Source organism: Scyliorhinus torazame, chromosome 18, assembly GCF_047496885.1.
Source record: "Scyliorhinus torazame isolate Kashiwa2021f chromosome 18, sScyTor2.1, whole genome shotgun sequence".
Lineage (NCBI taxonomy): Eukaryota > Metazoa > Chordata > Chondrichthyes > Carcharhiniformes > Scyliorhinidae > Scyliorhinus > Scyliorhinus torazame.
This window is the reverse complement of record NC_092724.1, coordinates 59,690,493-59,715,929: the sequence shown is the minus strand read 5'-3', so window position 1 is coordinate 59,715,929 and position 25,437 is coordinate 59,690,493. Positions and strand designations below refer to the sequence as shown.

The 25,437-nt window shown below is 48.6% G+C and overlaps 1 pseudogene; it reads left to right on the top strand.

The window, feature by feature from the left end:
* Nucleotides 1-25,437, top strand: part of LOC140395237 (procathepsin L-like) — a 184,091-nt pseudogene that overhangs the window by 85,412 nt on the left and 73,242 nt on the right.

The window sequence follows — 25,437 nt, the reverse complement described above, 5'->3', positions numbered from 1 at the left end:
TTAACTTAAAAACTACTTTTAGATCTTTGTTAGCCAAACATTTTAAGGGGTAAGAGGCAAAGGAAGGAATGAAGAGTTAGGCTGCAGATCAGCCATGATCTCACTGAATGACAGAACAGGCTTGAGGGGCTGAATGGTCTATTCCTGCTCCTATGTTCCCATGTTGCTGTGCTGCTTTGTCGTTGTAAATGTTTAAGTGAGACAATTGTCATTTAAAGAGCAGATTTGTTCCAGACAAATATTGGTGAGAAGATTTAATGACTTGTTTATTGATTATAGATTCACAATGGAACATCAACATGACAGAGTCTTCGGGGTTTCAGATTCTGCAATAGAACGGCTGCTGTAAGAAATGGGGAAATGAAGTGTTACAATTCCGGCAAATTAACGTTCATTAATTTAGTCCGTTATAACCTCCAACCACAATTTCCAAACATTCTCCATTTCTATCCCAGTTCTCTTTGGTATTCTTCTGATCTTTTTTTTAATAATCTTTATTAGTGTAACAAGTAGGCTTCCATTAACACTGCAATGAAGTTACTGTGAAAATCCTCGAGTCGCCACACTCCGGCACCTGTTCGGACACACTGAGGGAGAATTCAGAGTGTCCATTTCACCTAACAGTACGTCTTTCGGGACTTGTGGGAGGAAACCGGAGCACCCAGGGGGAACCCACACAGACAGAGGGAGAACGGGCAGACTCCGCACAGGCAGTGACCCAAGCCGGCGATCGAACCTGGGTCCCTGGCGCTGTGAAGCAACAGTGTTAACCACTGTGCTACCGTGCCGTCCATCTTCTGATCTTTCTGTAATGTTTAAATTGCTGCTATTAAATCCAAGCCATAAACTTGGTTTCTCTCTCCAGAGGTGCTGCCTGACCTGCTTCGTATTTCCGTCACTTTCAGTGTTAATTTCAGATTTCTAGCATTGGCAGTATTTTGCTTGTTCAGTTTAAGAATCCCCTTTACGGGACATCAATGAAGCTAAAATCTGTGTACCCAGCTCCGACTCGTGCAGCATTTGAATGATGTGGATGGCGTCGGCCAAAGATAAGAACTTGATAATGCGATTCCTGTGTCAGTTTGACTGGGACCACCAGGCAAACAGCTTGTGTGAATCACAAACTCTACCCCTGGTTTCAGGCACAATGGAATTACCTGCCTGCAGAGTTTAATAGGTTGATAATACTCCAGCTTACATCCAGCCATGTCGGTGTTAGGAAAGTTTTGCTACCAAGTACAACGTGTATTCAACCTAATCTGTTAACACTTGAAGAAAATCAAGATTAAAAAAAGAAATTGGGCTAAAATTAAGTACAGAAATGGGATAAAAGCGGAATTGCTAAGTATAGAAATCTGAAAGAGTGTTTTTGATTTGCAAATTAGTTTTGCAGCAGGAAAACAAGTGTTTAGGTAAGTGACTCAGGGAACCAATGGTGTATAGATGAAGTGACTTCAAAATCGAGAGATAAGGGAAAGGTTTGCACCTATTTTCCAAAAGCCCTATCCACAGGGTGGGTAACATCGAAGGGAATAAAACAGTACGTCCAGAGTAAGATATCTGGAGAAAAGGGCAGAGAAGCAGCTACCATCACAGCCACACCCAAATGTAGAAAGTAGGCTCTTTCCAAAATAGGTTGTTGCTAAAAGGCTGCTGTTTAAAATCAAAACTCTAACAGTGAAGAATTTCTACATTGAAACTGAAGATGGCTTTCCCAAAACTGAAAGATAACCTGTGGTAACTATATGCCGGATTTATCTCATAGAGGTATGTAATATTGGATGTTGTATGGGAACACAGGCGCTTTACAGAGTTCGGTAAACGTAGGGAATTGGGAAAAAGGGCGAACTTCATGTGATACGGTGTGTGTATAGCCATTGTTGCAGTTAACTGTACAGTTGTAGTGTATGATGGGTGGCATTAAATGGGAAAAAGTTGTCCCATTTTGGGCACGTTTAGCAGGGTGTTTATTGGCGCCTGCAATGCTGACAGCGATCCCGCTATCAAACAGGACTCTTTTTTTACTGGCTGCAATGAGGAATGCCCCGCCGAGGCCGCACTTACCTACATTTCCTGCACTGACAAGCTCAGCTCTCACAGTCTTCAGCTCAGCTTGTCAGCACACAAAGGGTTCGGGACGCCTTTTAAATGCCGAGCTGATCTCTCAACCCTTCACCGCGGCCTCCATGCCCTCGCCCCCGCAACACCCAATTTACTTGTTAGGGGGTCTTTGGGGCTCCCAACACCCCACCTGATAAGTACAGGTCACCCCCCATTCCTGGCACCAGCAACCCTGACAGCTTGGTGCTGATAGCCTTGCACACTGGTAGTGTCCCTGCCAGCCAGTCAGTGCCACCCAGGCAGCATGCCCAGGTGGGTCTCCCAGGCATGGGCATTTGATCCTGGGCCTTGGGACACTCTGGCGCAGACCTATTAATATGAGGCTAACTGCTCACTAAAATATGCAATCTGGACCCCACCTCATGAGGTCGAGGCTCAGATCACAATATCTTGTGAGATATTGTGAGATGTCGTAAAGTGTCCCAAGTGTCGCAACTCTCGCGAGATTTAAAGGACTCGTTGCGTCCCGGGTCAGGCACAACAAGGCCCTTCAATTGAGCCCATGCTCTTTTTTTATCATTTGTTTTCTTTTAAGTTCATAAATATCCTTTATTATTGATGACAACAAGACTGGACTGTTCCTCCCTGGCTTTCATATCTTTTCTCACATGATACCAAATTGAAAATATACACCACTGAGAACCGGTGTTCCAAGTTACTCTTCTGGGTTTTGGGATCACCTCACATTTAACACCAGCGGGGTCCTTTCCAAACCCTTGATCTGAATATTGTTCACTCCAGTTTCTCACAGTCTTCAGGCATGTTACTGACTCTCAACTGATAACAGGATGTTACTGATCCAAACCATCCACATTTCCACTTTTCATTCATGTCATAACACAGCAATGATGCCATTATTAAAGTGGTTTGATCAAAACATTTACATAATTTTGTAAGGGCCACGAAGAATCCAGCACGAGTTTTAAGGATACAAAGTAATAACATTTATTTACTATAACATATATACATAACAGTAGCAGTAACGTCCCTTGCTACATACTCCTTCCTGCTGGTTCCTGAACTGGCCAGCTTTATTTATACTAGGAGTTTACTAGTGGTTTCTCCGCCCCCCTCATTGGGGAAGCTCATACTCCCACAGGATTGTGGGATAGTCATTAGTCCCCAGCCAATGGTAAGTAGGCAGGTTATAACATCCCTCCCCCCCAAAGTCCAAGGAATCCACCGAAGACCCTGGCGAAGGAGGGCGTCGGACTCGTTTGGCCACAGGCCGGACGCCATTTGCACGCGGCGCTGGATCAGGCGGCGTGTAACGAGACGGAGATCGGCGCTTCCGTGATGAACGGTGCGGTTGTACATCCACGACCCGTGGACCCGAGGATTCCCCCTCTGATGCATCCTGTGTCTCCATCTTGGAGTCAGAGTCTGCTGCCTCCGTCATGTCAGCGTCTCTATCGCCATCCGGCCCCGTAACGACCTGCGCAGACTTTGAGTGAGGCACCAGTGGAAGATTGTGAGGACTACCTTCCCTTGTCTCTGGTCTCTGCGGCTGGTGAAATGAGCTCCGGGGGCAGGGAATCTTTTGAGGTGATTGTCTTCTGGACCGGACGTGGTCTACATGTTTTCGCTGGAGACGACCCTGGGCTTGCACTTGGTAAGATATAGGGCCCGTTTGGTGAAAGATTACACCAGGAACCCATTGGGCACCACCAGCAAAATTCCGAACGAACACTGGGTTACTGGGTGCAAACTGCCGAATTGGCCGATGCCGAGACAATCCCTGTCCCTGCCGTTCTTGTCTGCGGCGTACTTTTGCGCCAATGTCCGGGGAAACCATACTAAGGCGGGTGCGAAGTCTCCGGCCCATTAGGAGTTCTGCGGGAGGTACCCCAGTCACTGCATGGGGGGTGGTCCTGTACGTAAACAAAAAGCGAGCCAGTCTCGTGTCCATTGATCCGGAAGACTGCTTCTTTAGGCCTCTTTTGAATGTCTGCACTTCTGCCAACCCATTTGAAGCCGGGTGGTAAGGGGCAGTGCGGATATGGCGGATGCCGTTCATCTTTGTGAACCTCGCAAACTCCTCACTCGTGAATGGAGTGCCGTTATCCGTGACCAGCACCTCGGGGAGGCCATGCGTACTAAAAGACAAACGCATCTTTTCAATTGTTGCGCAGGACTTTGTCCCCTGCATCTTATGCACCTCTAGCCATTTGGACTGGGCGTCAATTAGTAGAAGGAACATGGATCCTTGAAAAGGGCCTGCAAAATCTGCATGCAAGCGTGCCCAAGGCCGCCCTGGCCATTCCCAGTGATGTAGGGGCCCGGCCGGCGGAAGCTTCTGATGCTCCTGGCAAATGGAGCCGTTTTGGGCCACCTTCTCAATGTCGGTGTCGAGGCCTGGCCACCAGACATAACTCCGGGCCAACATTTTGATTTTGGTTACGCCTGGATGCCCATTGTGCAAGTCTGATAGTATCAGCTCCTGGCCTTCTTCCGGGACAATCACACGCGTCCCCCACAAGAGGATGCCGTCTTCCACGCTGAATTCTGACAGCTTGGAGGAAAATGCCCGCAACTTGCCTGGGAGCTGTCTATGCTGCCCACCATACAGGACTATGTGCCGAACCTTTGACAGGACTGGCTCCGTCTGGGTCCACTCACGGATCTGTGATGCCGTGACAGGCAAGGTGTCCATAAAATTTAGGGTTGCAACCACCTCACCGGTCGTGGGGGTCGACATGGGGCCGGTCGATAAAGGCAATCGGCTCAGTGCGTCGGCATTTGCTATCTGCGTACCTGGTTTGTGCTCCAGAGAATACTCGTATGCAGCAAGCAACAAAGCCCAGCGCTGGATCCAACAAAGAACAACAAAGAAATGTACAGCACAGGAACAGGCCCTTCGGCCCTCCAAGCCCGTGCCGACCATGCTGCCCGACTAAACTACAATCTTCTACACTTCCTGGGTCCGTATCCCTCTATTCCCATCCTATTCATGTATTTGTCAAGATGCCCCTTAAATGTCACTATCGTCCCTGCTTCCACCACCTCCTCCGGTAGCGAGTTCCAGGCACCCACTACCCTCTGCGTAAAAAACTTGCCTTGTACATCTACTCTAAACCTTGCCCCTCTCACCTTAAACCTATGCCCCCTAGTAATTGACCCCTCTACCCTGGGGAAAAGCCTCTGACTATCCACTCTGTCTATGCCCCTCATAATTTTGTATACCTCTATCAGGTCTCCCCTCAACCTCCTTCGTTCCAGTGAGAACAAACCGAGTTTATTCAACCGCTCCTCATAGCTAATGCCCTCCATACCAGGCAACATTCTGGTAAATCTCTTCTGCACCCTCTCTAAAGCCTCCACATCCTTCTGGTAGTGTGGCGACCAGAATTGAACACTATACTCCAAGTGTGGCCTAACTAAGGTTCTATACAGCTGCAACATGACTTGCCAATTCTTATACTCAATGCCCCGGCCAATGAAGGCAAGCATGCCGTATGCCTTCTTGACTACCTTCTCCACCTGTGTTGCCCCTTTCAATGACCTGTGGACCTGTACTCCTAGATCTCTTTGACTTTCAATACTCTTGAGGGTTCTACCATTCACTGTATATTCCCTACCTGCATTAGACCTTCCAAAATGCATTACCTCACATTTGTCCGGATTAAACTCCATCTGCCATCTCTCCGCCCAAGTCTCCAAACAATCTAAATCCTACTGTATCCTCCGACAGTCCTCATCGCTATCCGCAATTCCACCAACCTTTGTGTCATCTGCAAACTTACTAATCAGACCAGTTACATTTTCCTCCAAATCATTTATATATACTACAAAGAGCAAAGGTCCCAGCACTGATCCCTGTGGAACACCACTGGTCACAGCCCTCCAATGAGAAAAGCATCCTTCCATTGCTACTCTCTGCCTTCTATGGCCTAGCCAGTTCTGTATCCACCTTGCCAGCTCACCCCTGATCCCGTGTGACTTCACCTTTTGTACTAGTCTACCATGAGGGACCTTGTCAAAGGCCTTACTGAAGTCCATATAGACAACATCCACTGCCCTACCTGCATCAATCATCTTAGTGACCTCCTCGAAAAACTCTATCAAGTTAGTGAGACACGACCTCCCCTTCACAAAACCGTGCTGCCTCTCACTAATACGTCCATTTGCTTCCAAATGGGAGTAGATCCTGTCTCGAAGAATTCTCTCCAGTAATTTCCCTCCCACTGAAGTAAGGCTCACCGGCCTGTAGTTCCCAGGATTATCCTTGCTACCCTTCTTAAACAGAGGAACAACATTGGCTATTCTCCAGTCCTCCGGGACATCCCCTGAAGACAGCGAGGATCCAAAGATTTCTGTCAAGGCCTCAGCAATTTCCTCTCCAGCCTCCTTCAGTATTCTGGGGTAGATCCCATCAGGCCCTGGGGACTTAACTACCTTAATATTTTTTAAGACACCCAACACCTCGTCTTTTTGGATCTCAATGTGACCCAGGCTATCTACACACCCTTCTCCAGACTCAACATCTACCAATTTCTTCTCTTTGGTGAATACTGATGCAAAGTATTCATTTAGTACCTCGCCCATTTCCTCTGGCTCCACACATAGATTCCCTTGCCTATCCTTCAGTGGGCCAACCCTTTCCCTGGCTACCCTCTTGCTTTTTATGTACGTGTAAAAAGCCTTGGGATTTTCCTTAACCCTATTTGCCAATGACTTTTCGTGACCCCTTCTAGCCCTCCTGACTCCTTGCTTAAGTTCCTTCCTACTTTCCTTATGTTCCACGCAGGCTTCGTCTGTTCCCAGCCTTTTAGCCCTGACAAATGCCTCCTTTTTCTTTTTGACGAGGCCTACAATATCTCTCGTCATCCAAGGTTCCCGAAAATTGCCGTATTTATCCTTCTTCCTCACAGGAACATGCCGGTCCTGAATTCCTTTCAACTGCCACTTGAAAGCCTCCCACATGTCAGATGTTGATTTGCCCTCAAACATCTGCCCCCAATCTATGTTCTTCAGTTCCCGCCTAATATTGTTATAATTAGCCTTTCCCCAATTTAGCACATTCATCCTAGGACCACTCTTATCCTTGTCCACCAGTACTTTAAAACTTACTGAATTGTGGTCACTGTTACCGAAATGCTCCCCTGCTGAAACATCTACCACCTGGCCGGGCTCATCCCCCAATACCAGGTCCAGTACCGCCCCTTCCCTAGTTGGACTGTCTACATATTGTTTTAAGAAGCCCTCCTGGATGCTCCTTACAAACTCCGCCCCGTCTAAGCCCTGGCACTAAGTGAGTCCCAGTCAATATTGGGGAAGTTGAAGTCTCCCATCACCACAACCCTGGTGTTTTTACTCTTTTCCAAAATCTGTCTACCTATCTGCTCCTCTATCTCCCGCTGACTGTTGGGAGGCCTGTAGTAAACCCCCAACATTGTGACTGCACCCTTATTCCTGATCTCTACCCATATAGCCTCACAGCCCTCTGAGGTGTCCTCTCGCAGTACAGCTGTGATATTCTCCCGAACCAGTAGCGCAACTCCGCCTCCCCTTTTACATCCCCCTCTATCCCGCCTGAAACATCTAAATCCTGGAACGTTTAGCTGCCAATCCTGCCCTTCCCTCAACCAGGTCTCTGTAATGGCAACAACATCATAGTTCCATGTACTAATCCAAGCTCTAAGTTCATCTGCCTTACCCGTAATACTTCTTGCATTAAAACATAGGCACTTCAGGCCACCAGACCCGCTATGTTCAGCAACTTCTCCCCGTCTGCTCTGCCTCAGAGCCACACTGTCCCTATTCCCTAGTTCTCCCTCAATGCTCTCACCTTCTGACCTATTGCTCCCGTGCCCACCCCTCTGCCATACTAGTTTAAACCCTCCCGTGTGACACTAGCAAACCTCGCGGCCAGGATATTTATGCCTCTCCGGTTTAGATGCAACCCGTCCTTCTTATACAGGTCACACCTGCCCCGGAAGAGCTTCCAGTGGTCCAGATAATGGAAACCCTCCCTCCTACACCAGCTGTTTATCCGTGCAGAAGCAATGGGCGTTATTGGCTTATCCTCTCTGAAAAGTCCCAGCATGGGCTTATGATCAGTCACGATAGTGAAATGGCGGCCGTACACGTACTGGTGGAAGCGTTTTACCGCAAAAACCACTGCCAGACCCTCCTTCTCGATCTGCGCGTACTTTTTCTCCGCTGCAGTCAATGTGCGGGAGGCAAAAGCTATCGGCCGTTCGGCCCCGTTCTCCATCTTGTGGGACAGGACGGCCCCAATACCATACGGGGATGCATCACATGTGACGAGCAAAGGCTTTCCAGGATCATAGTGGGTTAGTAACCCAGACGACGACAATTGTTGCTTTACCCGCCGGAAAGCGGTTTCTTGCGGCTGACTCCAAACCCAGGTGTGATTTTTCTTTAGCAGAAGGTGCAAAGGGGCCAGCGTTGTTGCCAGAATGGGGAGGAACTTCCCGTAATAGTTTACGAGACCGAGAAAAGAACGAAGATGCTAAGTGTCCGTCGGGGCTGGGGCCTGTTGAATTGCACGCACTTTCTCTGCGACGGGGTGCAAACCTTCGCGGTCCGCCCGATAACCTAGGTAGACTACTTCCTTTGCCTGAAATATGCACTTTGTGCGACGTAAACGGACTCCAGCCTCTGAAAGGCGTCTAAGGACAGCCTCCAGATTCTCTAAATGTTCCTGCTCCGACGTCCCTGTAATCAAAACGGCATCTAGGTAGACAGCCACACGTGGTAAACCTCTCAAAATGCCTTCCATAACACGTTGAAAAATTGCGCAGGCAGAGGATACTCCAAAGGGCAACCGTGTATATTCATACAGGCCCCGGTGTGTATTAATCGTTACATATGGTCGGGAGGCAGGGTCCAGCTCCAACTGCAGGTAGGCGTGACTCATATCTAATATTGTGAACAGAGTCCACCTGTTTCGCGTAGAGATCCTCTATGCGAGGCATTGGATATCGGTCGAGTCGGGAAACCGTATTCACTGTAAGTTTATAGTCGCCACACAAGCGAACTGTGGCATCTGGCTTCATTACAGGTACAATTGGTGCTGCCCAGTCAGCAAAACGGACGGGCCTGATAATACCCAAACTTTCCAAACGAGTGAGCTCCCCTTCTACCTTCTCGAGCAAGGCGTAAAGCACTGGGCGCGCCCGGAAATAGCGCGGCGTGGCTCCTGGTTTAACTTGGATACGGGCTACGGCCCCTTTTATTTTCCCCAAACCAGGCTGGAATACATCTGGGTATCGTCCTAGCACCTCAGTCAACCCTTCAGAAACTGTTTGGAGGATGTGCTGCCATTGCAACCGCAAATGGCGCAACCAGTCCCGACCCAACAGGCTGGGCCCATGGCCGCGCACCACGATAAGTGGGAAACGCCCCTCTTGGCGTCCATAGACAACAGGGGTCATTGTAGTTCCTGCAATGTCCAGTGGTTCCCCCGTGTAGATGGCCAACCTGGCCTGTGAGTCGGTTAATGTAAGGGTCTGTATACCCTGCTTGATGCGGTCGAATGTCCTCTGGGTGATCACGGAGACCGCTGCGCCAGTATCCAACTCCATCTCAAGCGGGTGGCCATTGACCCGTACTGTCACCTTCATGGGGGCCACACGGGGATCTGCCACACAATGCAGCTGTAGGCAGTCGTCCTCTGTCTCCACGTCCTCAGGAGTAGTCACCGCAGGTTCATCCACATGGAAGGTACGGCCTCTGGGCTGGTCCCAGTTATGGCCCTTGGGCTGGTCGCAGTTTCGGTCGGAACGACGGCGCCTCTGGCGCCCCCAGGACCGCCGTCCGCGACGAGGTCGGCGCCTACAAGTCTGACACGGACATGGTTCCTCATCCATTGGCTCTGGAGAAGGCTCCCTTCGGGGAGGAATGTCCGACGGCCACTGGCGTCGGTCCAGACATTGCCTCGCCCAAGGTACTGCAGGAGCGCGGGGGGACGTTTTCGGACGGAAGGGGTTGCGCCCCCAGGCATGCTCTTCCATTCCCTGTAGCTCCTGTACTCCTCGCTCTGCGCTCTCTCAGGACAATACTATTTGAATGGCCTGTTGAAAAGTCAATGTTGGCTCCGCTAACAACTTTCTCTGGGTGGCCGCATTGTTAATACCGCAAACCAAATGGTCGCGTAACATTTCTGACAATGTCTCACCATAGTCACAGTACTCCGCAATCCTGCATAGCCTGGATAGAAAATTGGCAAGGGATTCTCCAGGGATCCTCGCAGCGGTATTAAACCGGTAACGCTGGACTATCGTGGACGGGGTTGGGTTAAAATGTTGCCCCACTATATTCACAAGTTCATCAAACGTTTTGGTGTCCGGCGCAGCTGGATACGTAAGGCTCCTAATCACCCCAAACGTATGCGGGCCGCAGGCGGTGAGCAATATGACCACCTGGCGCTCGTTTTCAGTGATATTGTTTGCCCGGAAATAGTAACGCATCCGTTGTGTGTACTGGTTCCAGCTTTCCAGCGCAGCATCAAAAACATCCAGTCGTCCGTACAGAGGCATGGTATAATAGGAAACAACTTCCAACCCGTATCCAACAAAAATCCAGGGAGGTGGCTTCAGCAGTGTAGACGGCTATTCACTTTAACCTTCGTCGCCAGTTTTGTAAGGGCCACGAAGAATCCAGCACGAGTTTTAAGGATACAAAGTAATAACATTTATTTACTATAACATATATACATAACAGTAGCAGTAACTTCCCTTGCTACATACTCCTTCCTGCTGGTTCCTGAACTGGCCAGCTTTATTTATACTAGGTGTTTACTAGTGGTTTCTCCGCCCCCCTCATTGGGGAAGCTCATACTCCCACAGGATTGTGGGATTGTCATTAGTCCCCAGCCAATGGTAAGTAGGCAGGTTATAACACATAACCATCAAATTTATTCACAAAAGTGCAATTTCATTTCAGTTTTAGCCGTGACCTATAAGTGACATCAAAATACATAACTTTCCTGAACCGTTCGCTATGTCTGGGTGCATCGCCAAATTTGCAGTAGTGGTGGAGGCAGCCCGCTCACCGTCACGTCCTGATGCCTGTGATGATTTGGTGGATTATCTCTGGTGGCCTGTGGCCTGGAGGGCTCTGGCCTGATAAGGGTCCCCTGCTCAGGGGCAGAAGTGCCTTGGTGGTTTGAGCAGCTGGAGTGGGTAGGGGCACAGGCAAAGGTGACTGTGAGTGGCTGCACACCCTCGGAGTATCCTGAGTGGAGGGTCATGGGGTGCCCGGCTAACACTCATCCTCCCCATGGGAACCAGAGGTCCCTGGCCTCCTCACAGACAGTTACCCAGCTGGGAATCGAACATGGGACCCTGGAGCTGTGAAGCAACTGTGCTAACCACTATGCTAACGTGCAGACTGCAGACTCAGCAACTGCACAGATCCTATTGGCTGGGGACAATTAGTTACCCCATGGGTCCAATCGAAACAATATAATTAAGGAAATTAAATCAGGGACAAATTAAAAAGGGCTGCTCCTGGTAGGGGCACTGTCCAAAAATGACAAAGAAAAATTAAAACTTAGCAAAGTTCAACTCAAAATGTGAAAAGAGGGATTGATAAAGCAACCCAACCCCTGCAGTGCCCATTGGGCACGGAAGGCGTCGGTGGTCCCCGTGGACACCGCATGCTCATCTCCAGGGACACCCGGCCGCGAATGAATCCACAGAAGAGGGACAGACAGTCTGGCTGGACGACCCCCTTGGTCGGCTGCTGCTAGGACCTGTTTATGGTGAGTTTCACCACAGCCAGGAGCAGGTTCACGCGGCGGTCCTCCTCCATCCCTGCCCCTCTCCGCAATAGGTGTCCGTTGCCTGAGCCATGTCTATGTTGAATGTCCTCGGCTTCACTACTTAGTTTTTTGACAACGTTGTTGTTCAAGTCTTGTTTGCATTTCAGCGTGGATCCGCGCACGACCATTTGGAGGCGTTGAGGCCGCGAGCTGGACAGATACTGCTGTGCTCTCCGCGAGCACATCGGGTGTCATCCAGCCCATTCCTCCACCACCCAGCATATCCCTGATCCTGGTCACCCTGGCAGCCACAGCCCTCCGCTCCGCCAGACACTTGAATGGATATTGGCGGAGGTGCTTATCCCTAACGATAGCCGCTGCTCCTGATGGGGGAGCGCTGCCGTGCCTGGTGACCATGATCCAGACTTTGAGAAGGTCCTGGTACAAGACGGGCAGCGCCAGCAAGAAACTTTGAAGACAGAGCTGGTCGACAAGCAGGAGCTGACCGTCATAATTCAGGCCGTGCACCTTGTGGAAGAAGTACATCACCAGAACACACCATCATGGTGGAGGCTCGGCGTACAGGTATCCCTGCAGGGTCTGAATGCGGAACGTCGCCACCTAGATGCAAAGGCACACCTGCGCCTGACCGCCCTCCTCAAGCGGGAGACTCAAGACCCCTGCAGCGACCCAGTGCTATCCCTTGTCCAGAATAACTGGTTGAGAGTTCTCTTGATACGCGTGTCAAAGTCAGGGGGAGTGGTCAAAGTACCAGCCGATACCATAGCATGGACGCGATCAGCTGGTTTATGATGAGAACTCGACTCCTGAAGGTCAGCACCCGGAGCAGTCCTGTCCAGCGTTCCAGATGAGCAGTGATCTTGGCCTCCAGCTCCTGACAGCTTGCTGGCCAGGATTCTCAGCTGGGCAAAGATGGACTCCCAAGTGAAGGATGTTGGTCCAGCTCCAGCTGAAGGGCCTGAGCTCCTTTGGGAGACAGTCCATCTGCCACGGACCGACCAGGACTCCAGAACATTTGGTCCAGTTGATCCTGGCAGAGGAGACGGTGGAGTACAAAGACTGGCACTCTCGCATCCTCCACACATTACCGGGGTTTGGGAACATGAGGAGCACGTCATTAGCGTAACTCTAAAGGACCATGGCCATGCCTGCCCTGCGCAGAGTCAGGCCCGCTAACCTCCCCTGTGGGAGGCAGAGGAAAGGCTCTGTGCGTAGGGAATAAAGTTGGCCAGATAGGTGGCAGCCCTGATGCACTCCTCGTCCAACATGAAGGGGCGCTATCAGGGACCCATTAACCTTAATTTGACACGCAGCGGCAGTGTACAATAATCGATTCCAAGCAACAATATGTGTTCCCAATCTGAATACCTGCAGAGTCCCGAGTAAATCCTTGTGTTCCACCATGTTGAACTCCTTCTCCTGTTCAAGAGACAGGAAGGTACTCGACAGACCAGCCCTCTGGGAATCTGGATAATATCCCCTGACCAGATGGATGTTATCATAGATGGTGCGGCCCGGGACCGTGTAGGACTGGTGAAGGTGGATCATGAGGTCCAGCACGGAACCAAGGCGCAAAGACATCGCCTTGGCAAAGATTTTATGGGAGACAATTCTCCAATTTTAAAGGTGGAGGAGATCCCTCTTCTTGGGCAGCAGGGTAATGGTGGCCCTGCGCCACGAAAGGGGCATATCCCCTGTCGCGATACTTTCCCTCAGAACCCCTGTGTGGTCAGTCCCCAGGCTGTCCCAGAATGCCCTGAAGAACTCCGAGGTCAGCCCGTCCAGCCCTAGGTTTTACCTGCTGAAGCAAGTTCCATCATTCTAGCTTTCCGAGAGGCCATTTTTCCAGTTGAATTACTGCCATATCCTCCCCACCGAACTCCCTTGGATTCCAGTAGCAGCTGCCACCACCTCCAGACCTGCTGATCTGATCACCAGCTGTCATCTCATATGAAAGTGGACAAATGCCTCAGCACAGAGAGGGTGCCCCCCACCCCCCCTCCCCACAGCTTAGCAATGCCTCCCTGCAGGTTCTCGTCCAGGTCGTCCGACGACAGCGAGATTTCCTGTTGATGCCAGCAAGAGACCCTCGCGCATGACCAAGGCTGACTGGACAGAGGACATTGTGGTGCTAACAACCATGGGGTCCACACGCGAAACAGGGCTCAATAGCCTGTAAGTGGTACATCATTATTTCAACAAGGTGGCTTTGAGGATGCAGCAAGCAATGTGGTTTTTCAGCAGGGAAGCTAGACTCAGGCATCAGCACCAGCTGGACTGATTTGTGGGAGCCGGTTCATGATGAGCACATCAGCTGGAATGTTCTGGATGTTCCCGTTGGCGGATCTTCCAGTCCCACCGACGGCAACCCCCCACCGCACATTCTGTCAAATGGAAAAGGTACAAAGAACAGGAAAGGAGATGTCGAAGTTGGGACGAGATGTTCTGTTTCTAGTCAGCAGCTATTACCAAACTTAGCAAATCAGCAGCAAGAACATTTACAACATTTGAAACAGAGAGAGGTATGATGAAAGATGACAAAGAAGACCATTAGGATGTGTGCTGGGTAAAGACAGACAAGTTCTGAGACTGATCGAAAGATGAAAGTTTGTGGAGTGGGCGATATGTGGCAGATGAAATTCAATGTGGGGAAGTGTGAGGTTGTCCATTTTGGGAGGAAGAACATGGACAGACAATATAAAATAAGGGGTACAATTCTTGAGGGGGTGCAGGAGCAGAAGGGCCTGGGTGTTTATGCTCTTGGAGAACCTCACTGTTCGTTATTCAACTGTAGCATAATTCACTCCCCAACTGACCAGCGACACTTAAGAGTTGGGTTACACCTCATGAGCCTCTTTATTCAAGCCATAGCAGGGGAGCTAAGTTTCTGCTATCTGTGGAAACTATACTAATTCAATCCACAATGCTGATTGTTTTAATATTTGTTTTAATACTTGTTTTATTTAGCACAACGGACTTAATATTGAGGGAGGTAGATAGTTTGTACCAGTAGTGATTCTCCCAACGGCAAACTCCCACCGCAGGTTCCGGCCAATAAAAAAGATACAAAGAACAGGAAAGGAGATGTCGAAGTTGGGACGAGATGTTCTGTTTCTATTCAGCAGCTATTACCAAACTTAGCAAATCAGCAGAAAGAACATTTACAACATTTGAAACAGCGAGAGGTATGTTGAAAGATGACAAAGAAGACCATGAGGATTTGTGCTGGGTAAGAACAGACAAGTTCTGAGACTGATCGAAAGATGAAAGTTGGTGGAGTGGGCGATAAGTGGCAGATGAAATTCAATGTGGGGAAGTGTGAGGTGATTCATTTTGGTAGGAAGAACATGGACAGACAATATAAAATAAGGGGTACAATTCTTGAGGGGATGCAGGGGCAGAGGGGCCGAGGTGTTTATGCTCTTGGAGAACCTCACTGTTAGTTATTCAACTGTAGCATAATTCACTCCCCATCTGACTAGCAACACTTAAAGTTGGGTTCACCTCATGAACCTCTTTATTCAAGCTATAGCTACCAGCAAATGGCTTGCCAGCTGCCAGATTACAGAAAATGGCATGGCAATTATACTTTTGTGTGTTATCTCAAGTAATTAATATACACCAGTCAAAAAAACACATTTATTCAGAAATTATCCATGTTTGTTCACAACTAATAATTAGGATTACAGAATGCATTACACGAGTATAATTACCAATCACAATCAAGGCACATACATAATATTATAATATCGCAAAGCAAGTAAGTGGCTCCACTTACCTACAAGTCTTATCGACAGGTATTAGATTAAATATATGCGTTAACCTGGTTCCCATACTCCCATCTCACTGTCCTGTGTCATGTAAGTACCACATGAGCGGCAGCTGCATGATCAATTAAATCTCTGTGTGCAAGCATCCTTGCTGAAACTAAAAATCCTTGGACACTTATCTGTTACTACAGTAACAAGTTTCTGCTATCTGTGGAAATTCACTGACCATAAATATGTTGTGAACACTTAGGATTTCTTCAAACCTGTATAGTTTTATATATAAACGTCCATATATATATAAATTGATTTATTAACCCTTTCACTCCCCCTAATGGTCTTTGATTTACCCAAAACAGGCCAGTTTTATGTTGAGATTGCCTCTCAGATCCTTCAGATGGCCAGTCCCTCTGAACAACAGGCACTACAAACAATAATTCAGTTCCATACACAATTCACAATTTGGTCAGTGAAAGCTGCTGCTTGTTAACTAATCCCAACCCTCATCCCACAGTGTGATGAATTCTAATTTCATCTAATTGGCCTAAATGTGGCAAGACTAATTCTTAATTGCCTTAAGGTGACAATGATCAATCCGTGATTGGTTTAATTGGTTTCTCGCAGGTGATGGTCATCTCTTGATATAATTTCAATTATTTGTGGGACCATCCCACTTGTTAATGTTTGTTTCTGTTACCTCTCACTGAGGAAAAATAATCTCCCTTGCCAATTTGTTCAGAATGAGGAAATATGCTGTCTGTTTGGACAGGTTATTTGACGATCGCTATTACTTCTCTCTGTGCTTACTTAGAATAAGTTTCTTTACCTTTAAAATTACTCAAAATCTGTATAAAATATATATATATCAATATTCAAAAGCGATTGGTCTGCTAAATGTAATACAGTATGTTCAGTAATTTGAAAAATTGAAGAATTACAAGAGTTAATTATAGAACTTAATTCTAAACTTACAAAATCAAAAATCATGACTTCCCGAAACATCGCAAGTTAAACTACACTAATTCAATCCACAATGCTGACTGTTTTACTACTTGTATTCCTAAGCACAACGGACTTAATTGTGAGGGAGGTAGGTAGTTTGTACCAGTGGTGATTGTTCAAACTTGATCTTCGGGCTATATGCTTTTGTTTTTCTTTTGTCAATTTTGATACGAAGACTGAACGATGGGATGAGCTTGTGTCCCAGAATTCAGGATAGAATCGTTTAGACTTGACATAGAAATGATTCCCACTGGTTGGGGAGTCCAGAGCTTTGAGGGACATAGTCTGAAAGTTAGAGCCAGAACTTTCAGGAGTGAAATTTGGAAAGCTTTCTACATCAAAGGGTAGTAGAGGTTTATAACCCCTTTCCACAAACAGTTGATGTGAGATCAATTGTTAACTTAAAAACTACTTTTAGATCTTTGTTAGCCAAACATTTTAAGGGGTAAGAGGCAAAGGAAGGAATGCAGAGTTAGGCTGCAGATCAGCCATGATCTCACTGAATGACAGAACAGGCTTGAGGGGCTGAATGGTCTATTCCTGCTCCTATGTTCCCATGTTGCTGTGCTGCTTTGTCGTTGTAAATGTTTAAGTGAGACAATTGTCATTTAAAGAGCAGATTTGTTCCAGACAAATATTGGTGAGAAGATTTAATGACTTGTTTATTGATTATAGATTCACAATGGAACATCAACATGACAGAGTCTTCGGGGTTTCAGATTCTGCAATAGAACGGCTGCTGTAAGAAATGGGGAAATGAAGTGTTACAATTCCGGCAAATTAACGTTCATTAATTTAGTCCGTTATAACCTCCAACCACAATTTCCAAACATTCTCCATTTCTATCCCAGTTCTCTTTGGTATTCTTCTGATCTTTTTTTTAATAATCTTTATTAGTGTAACAAGTAGGCTTCCATTAACACTGCAATGAAGTTACTGTGAAAATCCTCGAGTCGCCACACTCCGGCACCTGTTCGGACACACTGAGGGAGAATTCAGAGTGTCCATTTCACCTAACAGTACGTCTTTCGGGACTTGTGGGAGGAAACCGGAGCACCCAGGGGGAACCCACACAGACAGAGGGAGAACGGGCAGACTCCGCACAGGCAGTGACCCAAGCCGGCGATCGAACCTGGGTCCCTGGCGCTGTGAAGCAACAGTGTTAACCACTGTGCTACCGTGCCGTCCATCTTCTGATCTTTCTGTAATGTTTAAATTGCTGCTATTAAATCCAAGCCATAAACTTGGTTTCTCTCTCCAGAGGTGCTGCCTGACCTGCTTCGTATTTCCGTCACTTTCAGTGTTAATTTCAGATTTCTAGCATTGGCAGTATTTTGCTTGTTCAGTTTAAGAATCCCCTTTACGGGACATCAATGAAGCTAAAATCTGTGTACCCAGCTCCGACTCGTGCAGCATTTGAATGATGTGGATGGCGTCGGCCAAAGATAAGAACTTGATAATGCGATTCCTGTGTCAGTTTGACTGGGACCACCAGGCAAACAGCTTGTGTGAATCACAAACTCTACCCCTGGTTTCAGGCACAATGGAATTACCTGCCTGCAGAGTTTAATAGGTTGATAATACTCCAGCTTACATCCAGCCATGTCGGTGTTAGGAAAGTTTTGCTACCAAGTACAACGTGTATTCAACCTAATCTGTTAAGACTTTAAGAAAATCAAGATTAAAAAAAGAAATTGGGCTAAAATTAAGTACAGAAATGGGATAAAAGCGGAATTGCTAAGTATAGCAGTCTGAAAGAGTGTTTTTGATTTGCAAATTAGTTTTGCAGCAGGAAAACAAGTGTTTAGGTAAGTGACTCAGGGAACCAATGGTGTATAGATGAAGTGACTTCAAAATCGAGAGATAAGGGAAAGGTTTGCACCTATTTTCCAAAAGCCCTATCCACAGGGTGGGTAACATCGAAGGGAATAAAACAGTACGTCCAGAGTAAGATATCTGGAGAAAAGGGCAGAGAAGCAGCTACCATCACAGCCACACCCAAATGTAGAAAGTAGGCTCTTCCCAAAATAGGTTGTTGCTAAAAGGCTGCTGTTTAAAATCAAAACTCTAACAGTGAAGAATTTCTACATTGAAACTGAAGATGGCTTTCCCAAAACTGAAAGATAACCTGTGGTAACTATATGCCGGATTTATCTCATAGAGGTATGTAATATTGGATGTTGTATGGGAACACAGGCGCTTTACAGAGTTCGGTAAACGTAGGGAATTGGGAAAAAGGGCGAACTTCATGTGATACGGTGTGTGTATAGCCATTGTTGCAGTTAACTGTACAGTTGTAGTGTATTATAGGGTGGCATTAAATGGGAAAAAGTTGTCCCATTTTGGGCACGTTTAGCAGGGTGTTTATTGGCGCCTGCAATGCTGACAGCGATCCCGCTATCAAACAGGACTCTTTTTTACTGGCTGCAATGAGGAATGCCCCGCCGAGGCCGCACTTACCTACATTTCCTGCACTGACAAGCTCAGCTCTCACAGTCTTCAGCTCAGCTTGTCAGCACACAAAGGGTTCGGGACGCCTTTTAAATGCCGAGCTGATCTCTCAACCCTTCACCGCGGCCTCCATACCTTCGCCCCCGCAACGCCCAATTTACTTGTTAGGAGGTCTTTGAGGCTCCCAACACCCCACCTGATAAGTACAGGTCACCCCCCATTCCTGGCACCAGCAACCCTGACAGCTTGGTGCTGATAGCCTTGCACACTGGTAGTGTCCCTGCCAGCCAGTCAGTGCCACCCAGGCAGCATGCCCAGGTGGGTCTCCCAGGCATGGGCATTTGATCCTGGGCCTTGGGACACTCCGGCGCAGACCTATTAATATGAGGCTAACTGCTCACCAAAAAATGCAATCTGGACCCCACCTCATGAGGTCGAGGCTCAGATCACAATATCTTGTGAGATATTGTGAGATGTCGTAAAGTGTCCCAAGTGTCGCAACTCTCGCGAGATTTAAAGGACTCGTTGCGTCCCGGGTCAGGCACAACAAGGCCCTTCAATTGAGCCCATGCTCTTTTTTTATCATTTGTTTTCTTTTAAGTTCATAAATATCCTTTATTATTGATGACAACAAGACTGGACTGTTCCTCCCTGGCTTTCATATCTTTTCTCACATGATACCAAATTGAAAATATACACCACTGAGAACCGGTGTTCCAAGTTACTCTTCTGGGTTTTGGGATCACCTCACATTTAACACCAGCGGGGTCCTTTCCAAAGCCTTGATCTGAATATTGTTCACTCCAGTTTCTCACAGTCTTCAGGCATGTTACTGACTCTCAACTGATAACAGGATGTTACTGATCCAAACCATCCACATTTCCACTTTTCATTCATGTCATAACACAGCAATGATGCCATTATTAAAGTGGTTTGATCAAAACATTTACATAATTTTGTAAGGGCCACGAAGAATCCAGCACGAGTTTTAAGGATACAAAGTAATAACATTTATTTACTATAACATATATACATAACAGTAGCAGTAACGTCCCTTGCTACATACTCCTTCCTGCTGGTTCCTGAACTGGCCAGCTTTATTTATACTAGGAGTTTACTAGTGGTTTCTCCGCCCCCCTCATTGGGGAAGCTCATACTCCCACAGGATTGTGGGATAGTCATTAGTCCCCAGCCAATGGTAAGTAGGCAGGTTATAACATCCCTCCCCCCTGTGGTGTTGGGTGCTCTGGTGCACAGATGAGCCAACACAGTTGTATGTGGTTCAACTCTATTTTATTATAACTCTTATAATACAGTTCGTTCTGGATACTCTGCACGTGCTGTCTCCCTGAGTGTGTTTGGCAATAGATGTGTCCTGGTTCTCCTCTGCAGCTAAAACTGACCACCGGGGGTCGTGTCTGTGCTTTTATATCTTTCTGTCATTGGTTGTGGTGTTGTGTGTTCTGATTTGTCTGTTGGTGTGTCTATCATGATGTGTGTGTTTGAATATCATGACATCCCCCCTTTTTCCAAAGATATGTGCCTACGTGGTTATAAATATAATTGTGTCGTGAGTGCATCGAAGAGTGTGTGTGTGTGTTATGTACAGCGTGTGTATATGACGTAACTATTTACATGGGGCGATGTCGGGCGCGTCACACTAACAAGGTTGCACCATAACAAAACTTGGATGCGAGAGAAAAAAAAAACTTGAACATTGGTCTGGTCAGACGATATCTGGAACAATAAACAACAACAGGTTATAACACAGAAGTGTTTGACTTTTTGAACGTATGAACAGCGTTATAAGTCCAGTCTAATGGGTGACCGCCTCAAGAATGGGCTGGTCCTCAAGCCGGTTCAGCTGTGGAGATTTGGTTCTGGTGGCGATGGAAGGGGCATGATCCGTGGCATCTCCACGAAGTCATCCTTGGGAACCAGTGGAGGATCCGGCGTGTGCGTACGGTTCAGTTGCGAGCGTGGAAGGCGGCGCAAAGCTCGCTGATTGCGCCTACGCACCAATCCATCCGCCCTGCATGCCAGGAACAAGGTGGAGTATTTTTCTTTTTATGTTTGTGGTGGACGGCATCTTGTAGCCGATGGGTCGTTGCCATCGAAGTAGCACCATCACTAATATCATGCAAGGCGATGACTGTGCCAGATGTGGAAGTTGGCCGAGACCGTGTACGCTGGTTCCGGCCACCTGCTGTGCCGGAAGGGCGACTCCGCAGAGAAACGTCGAAGCATGTCGCCTTGGAGAGAGAATTGTTGCTCGCATCAACGTCTGGCGATGGCGCGAATTGGTGTGTCCATCTTGGACCGCCGGTGCTGGTTGCCACTGCCGACCCAGTGGGACTGCCACGCGATCCATTCCCTGTCGCCGTGGCATCCGCCGTCACCCTGAGCGTGCCATCACCGAGGCCGCGACACCGCCCGTCCGGAGCAAGGTCTGGCGTGCGCGAATCAGAGTCGGCGCTTGGCTGCTCCCCATCTGGAGTCCGGTCTGCCTTCCGTCGATGCCCCCCGTCCGGAGTCCCAACAGGTTCACTGGAGGCAGCCGAGATTCCCTGAAGCTGCACTTCTGGAGTCGGAACATGCAGGAATGCACCAACCAGTGGAGAGGGTCGAGCCATCGAGGGTGGAAGCGGTGCGCTGCCACTGCAGTCGTCAGTGGTCCCACCGTGATCGTCGAGTGCCTCGGTACGCACTAGGCGAGGTCTGTCACCTTGCACCTTTTGCATGGGAAGTGGGATGCTGTCGTCACTCGTCTCACATCCCGTGGATAGATCCTCATTAGCAGCTTGCTGTTCACTAGGGTTGGGTAAATTGTCAGAGTTTTCATCTGGTGGTGCACACCATGTCGGTGGACTGTCATTGTCTTGCCGTTATCCTTCATTTGGGCTTTTCTTCTTTGGAATTTTAAATCTTCCCCCAGACATTGCAGAACCTTGTTTATTACCCCCAAATTCTCCCATAGGTATGGTCTCGAATATAGAATCCAATGTTTCTATCGACATTGTACTATTTTCCAAAGAACATTCCGTTTCACTTTTCTTCTCAGGTGCCTCATGTGTATCTTTGGCTAATGTACATGCCTTCATGGTCTCTGGGTCTGATTTTGCTGGGACTGGCATGGTCACAGTCTCTCTTTTACTGTTCTCAATTGCCCACCTTATACTCCCCATACATAACTGCTTAATCACTGGGGTTAGTGTGGTACAATGGATAATCGGGTCGACCTTATCTGCATCTTCAGACCACGCTCTGTGTGGCAGCAGGGCACTCTCCGTGTGCTTGCACCGCTCCCTGTCTGTTAATGTCAGGCTGCAGCATCATCCGGTACTGATAAGTTGGAACGTCATATCTGCTGGATTGAAGATCCTCAAATCCGAAAAATGAACCCGCATCTGCGTCGGATTCAATGTGGGGGCCGCCAATGTGCAACACGAAAGGTTCGTCCGAGTCATAGTCATATAGGACCACGGAGCTATCATTGGGCTCGCGAGGTCCGGAAACACTGTAAAAATCGTCATCGAAGTATTCAAGGTCGGAATCATCGGCTTGTGCGTAGGTAACTGCTTGTCGGAGGGTTCTTCGGAGGTCAAATTCATCTCCTGGGTCAATTTGCGGCACTGTGCTGTCATTCCAGGTGAGGGAAGGTTGTTTTACAGCTTTAACAGATTTTTGTTTTTTTGATTTGGGACATTTCCCTTTTAAATTGGATTTGGGACGTTTCCCTTTTAAATTGGTGCAGTCTGGGGCCTCTGACACCCTGACGCTCGGTATGTAGCACGTAGGAAGCGACTGCGCATGCTCAGATCGCTGTTCCTTTACCGATGGCCGTTTTCTTGACTGCGCATGCGCAGCATCTCGCGCATGCGCAAACGAAACTTCCGGTTCTGCGCACTGCTCGCGCAACTGTGCTAGCGTTATACCTTTAGCAAGATGGCCGCCGACCTCGACCCAGCCTTTTCTCAGGCCCGGGATTTCGGCCTCTGGGAATTCGGGCTCCGGGATCCCAGCCACGAGGTGAGTACTGCAGCTTTTCTTACCTTTAAATGCCCATTGGATTGCGTATTCTTCACAGTACTTGGAGAATTTGCCCAGGACTGCCTGGTAATCGTACCTTTGCTGCCTCCTGAAGAACCTGAACCTTCTGAATATTTCTCTTGCCCTTGCACCGGCGACGGTGAGGAGAAATTCAATTTTTTCCCTATCATCCAGGTCTTTGAGTTCAGCTGCCACCAGGAACAATTCGAAATTTTGCCGGAATCGCCGCCAGTTTTCGTGGAGGTCGCCGTGGCACTGGAGCGCCTGCGGAACCGGGAGCTCGTACATCATGCCTGGGCACTGCTGGTTGTCTGTGTACACTGAGGTATGCCGGCAGGTATCGATCCACTCCTGTACCATGTGGTGTTGGGTGCTCTGGTGCACAGATGAGCCAACACAGTTGTATGTGGTACAACTCTATTTTATTATAACTCTTATAATACAGTTCGTTCTGGATGCTCTGCACGTGCTGTCTCCCTGAGTGTGTTTGGCAATAGATGTGTCCTGGTTCTCCTCTGCAGCTAATACTGACCACCGGGGGTCGTGTCTGTGCTTTTATATCTTTCTGTCATTGGTTGTGGTGTGTGTTCTGATTTGTCTGTTGGTGTGTCTATCATGATGTGTGTGTTTGAATATCATGACACCCCCCAAAGTCCAAGGAATCCACCGAAGACCCTGGCGAAGGAGGGCGTCGGACTCGTTTGGCCACAGGCCGGACGCCATTTGCACGCGGCGCTGGATCAGGCGGCGTGTAACGAGACGGAGATCGGCGCTTCCGTGATGAATGGCGCGGTTGTACATCCACGGCCCATGGACCCGAGGATTCCCCCTCTGATGCATCCTGTGTCTCCAGCTTGGAGTCAGAGTCTGCTGCCTCCGTCATGTCAGCATCTCTATCGCCATCCGGTCCCGTAACGACCTGCGCAGGCTTCGAGTGAGGCACCAGTGGAAGATTGTGAGGACTACCTTCCCTTGTCTCTGGTCTCTGCGGCTGGTGAAATGAGCTGCGGGGGCAGGGAATCTTTTGAGGTGATTGTCTTCTGGACCGAACGTGGTCTACATGTTTTCGCTGGAGACGACCCTGGGCTTGCACTTGGTAAGATATAGGGCCCGTTTGGTGAAAGATTACATCAGGAACCCATTGGGCACCACCAGCAAAATTCCGAACGAACACTGGGTCACCGGGTGCAAACTGCCGAATCGGCCGATGCCGAGACAATCCCTGTCCCTGCCGTTCTTGTCTGCGGTGTACTTTTGCGCCAATGTCCGGGAAGACCATACTAAGGCGGGTGCGAAGTCTCCGGCCCATTAGGAGTTCTGCGGGAGGTACCCCAGTCACTGCATGGGGGGTGGTCCTGTACGTAAACAAAAAGCGAGCCAGTCTCGTGTCCATTGATCCGGAAGACTGCTTCTTTAGGCCTCTTTTGAATGTCTGCACTTCTGCCAACCCATTTGAAGCCGGGTGGTAAGGGGCAGTGCGGATATGGCGGATGCCGTTCATCTTTGTGAACCTCGCAAACTCCTCACTCGTGAATGGAGTGCCGTTATCCGTGACCAGCACCTCGGGGAGGCCATGCGTACTAAAAGACAAACGCATCTTTTCAATTGTTGCGCAGGACTTTGTCCCCTGCATCTTATGCACCTCTAGCCATTTGGACTGGGCGTCAATTAGTAGAAGGAACATGGATCCTTGAAAAGGGCCTGCGAAATCTGCATGCAAGCGTGCCCAAGGCCGCCCTGGCCATTCCCAGTGATGTAGGGGCCCGGCCGGCGGAAGCTTCTGATGCTCCTGGCAAATGGAGCAGTTTTGGGCCACCTTCTCAATGTCGGTGTCGAGGCCTGGCCACCAGACATAACTCCGGGCCAACATTTTGATTTTGGTTACGCCTGGATGCCCATTGTGCAAGTCTGATAGTATCAGCTCCTGGCCTTCTTCTGGGACAATCACACGCGTCCCCCACAAGAGGATGCCGTCTTCCACGCTGAATTCTGACAGCTTGGAGGAAAATGCCCGCAACTTGCCTGGGAGCTGTCTATGCTGCCCACCATACAGGGCTATGTGCCGAACCTTTGACAGGACTGGCTCCGTCTGGGTCCATTCACGGATCTGTGATGCCGTGACAGGCAAGGTGTCCATAAGATTTAGGGTTGCAACCATCTCACCGGTCGTGGGGGTCGACATGGGGCCGGTCGATAAAGGCAATCGGCTCAGTGCGTCGGCATTTGCTATCTGCGTACCTGGTTTGTGCTCCAGAGAATACTCGTATGCAGCAAGCAACAAAGCCCAGCGCTGGA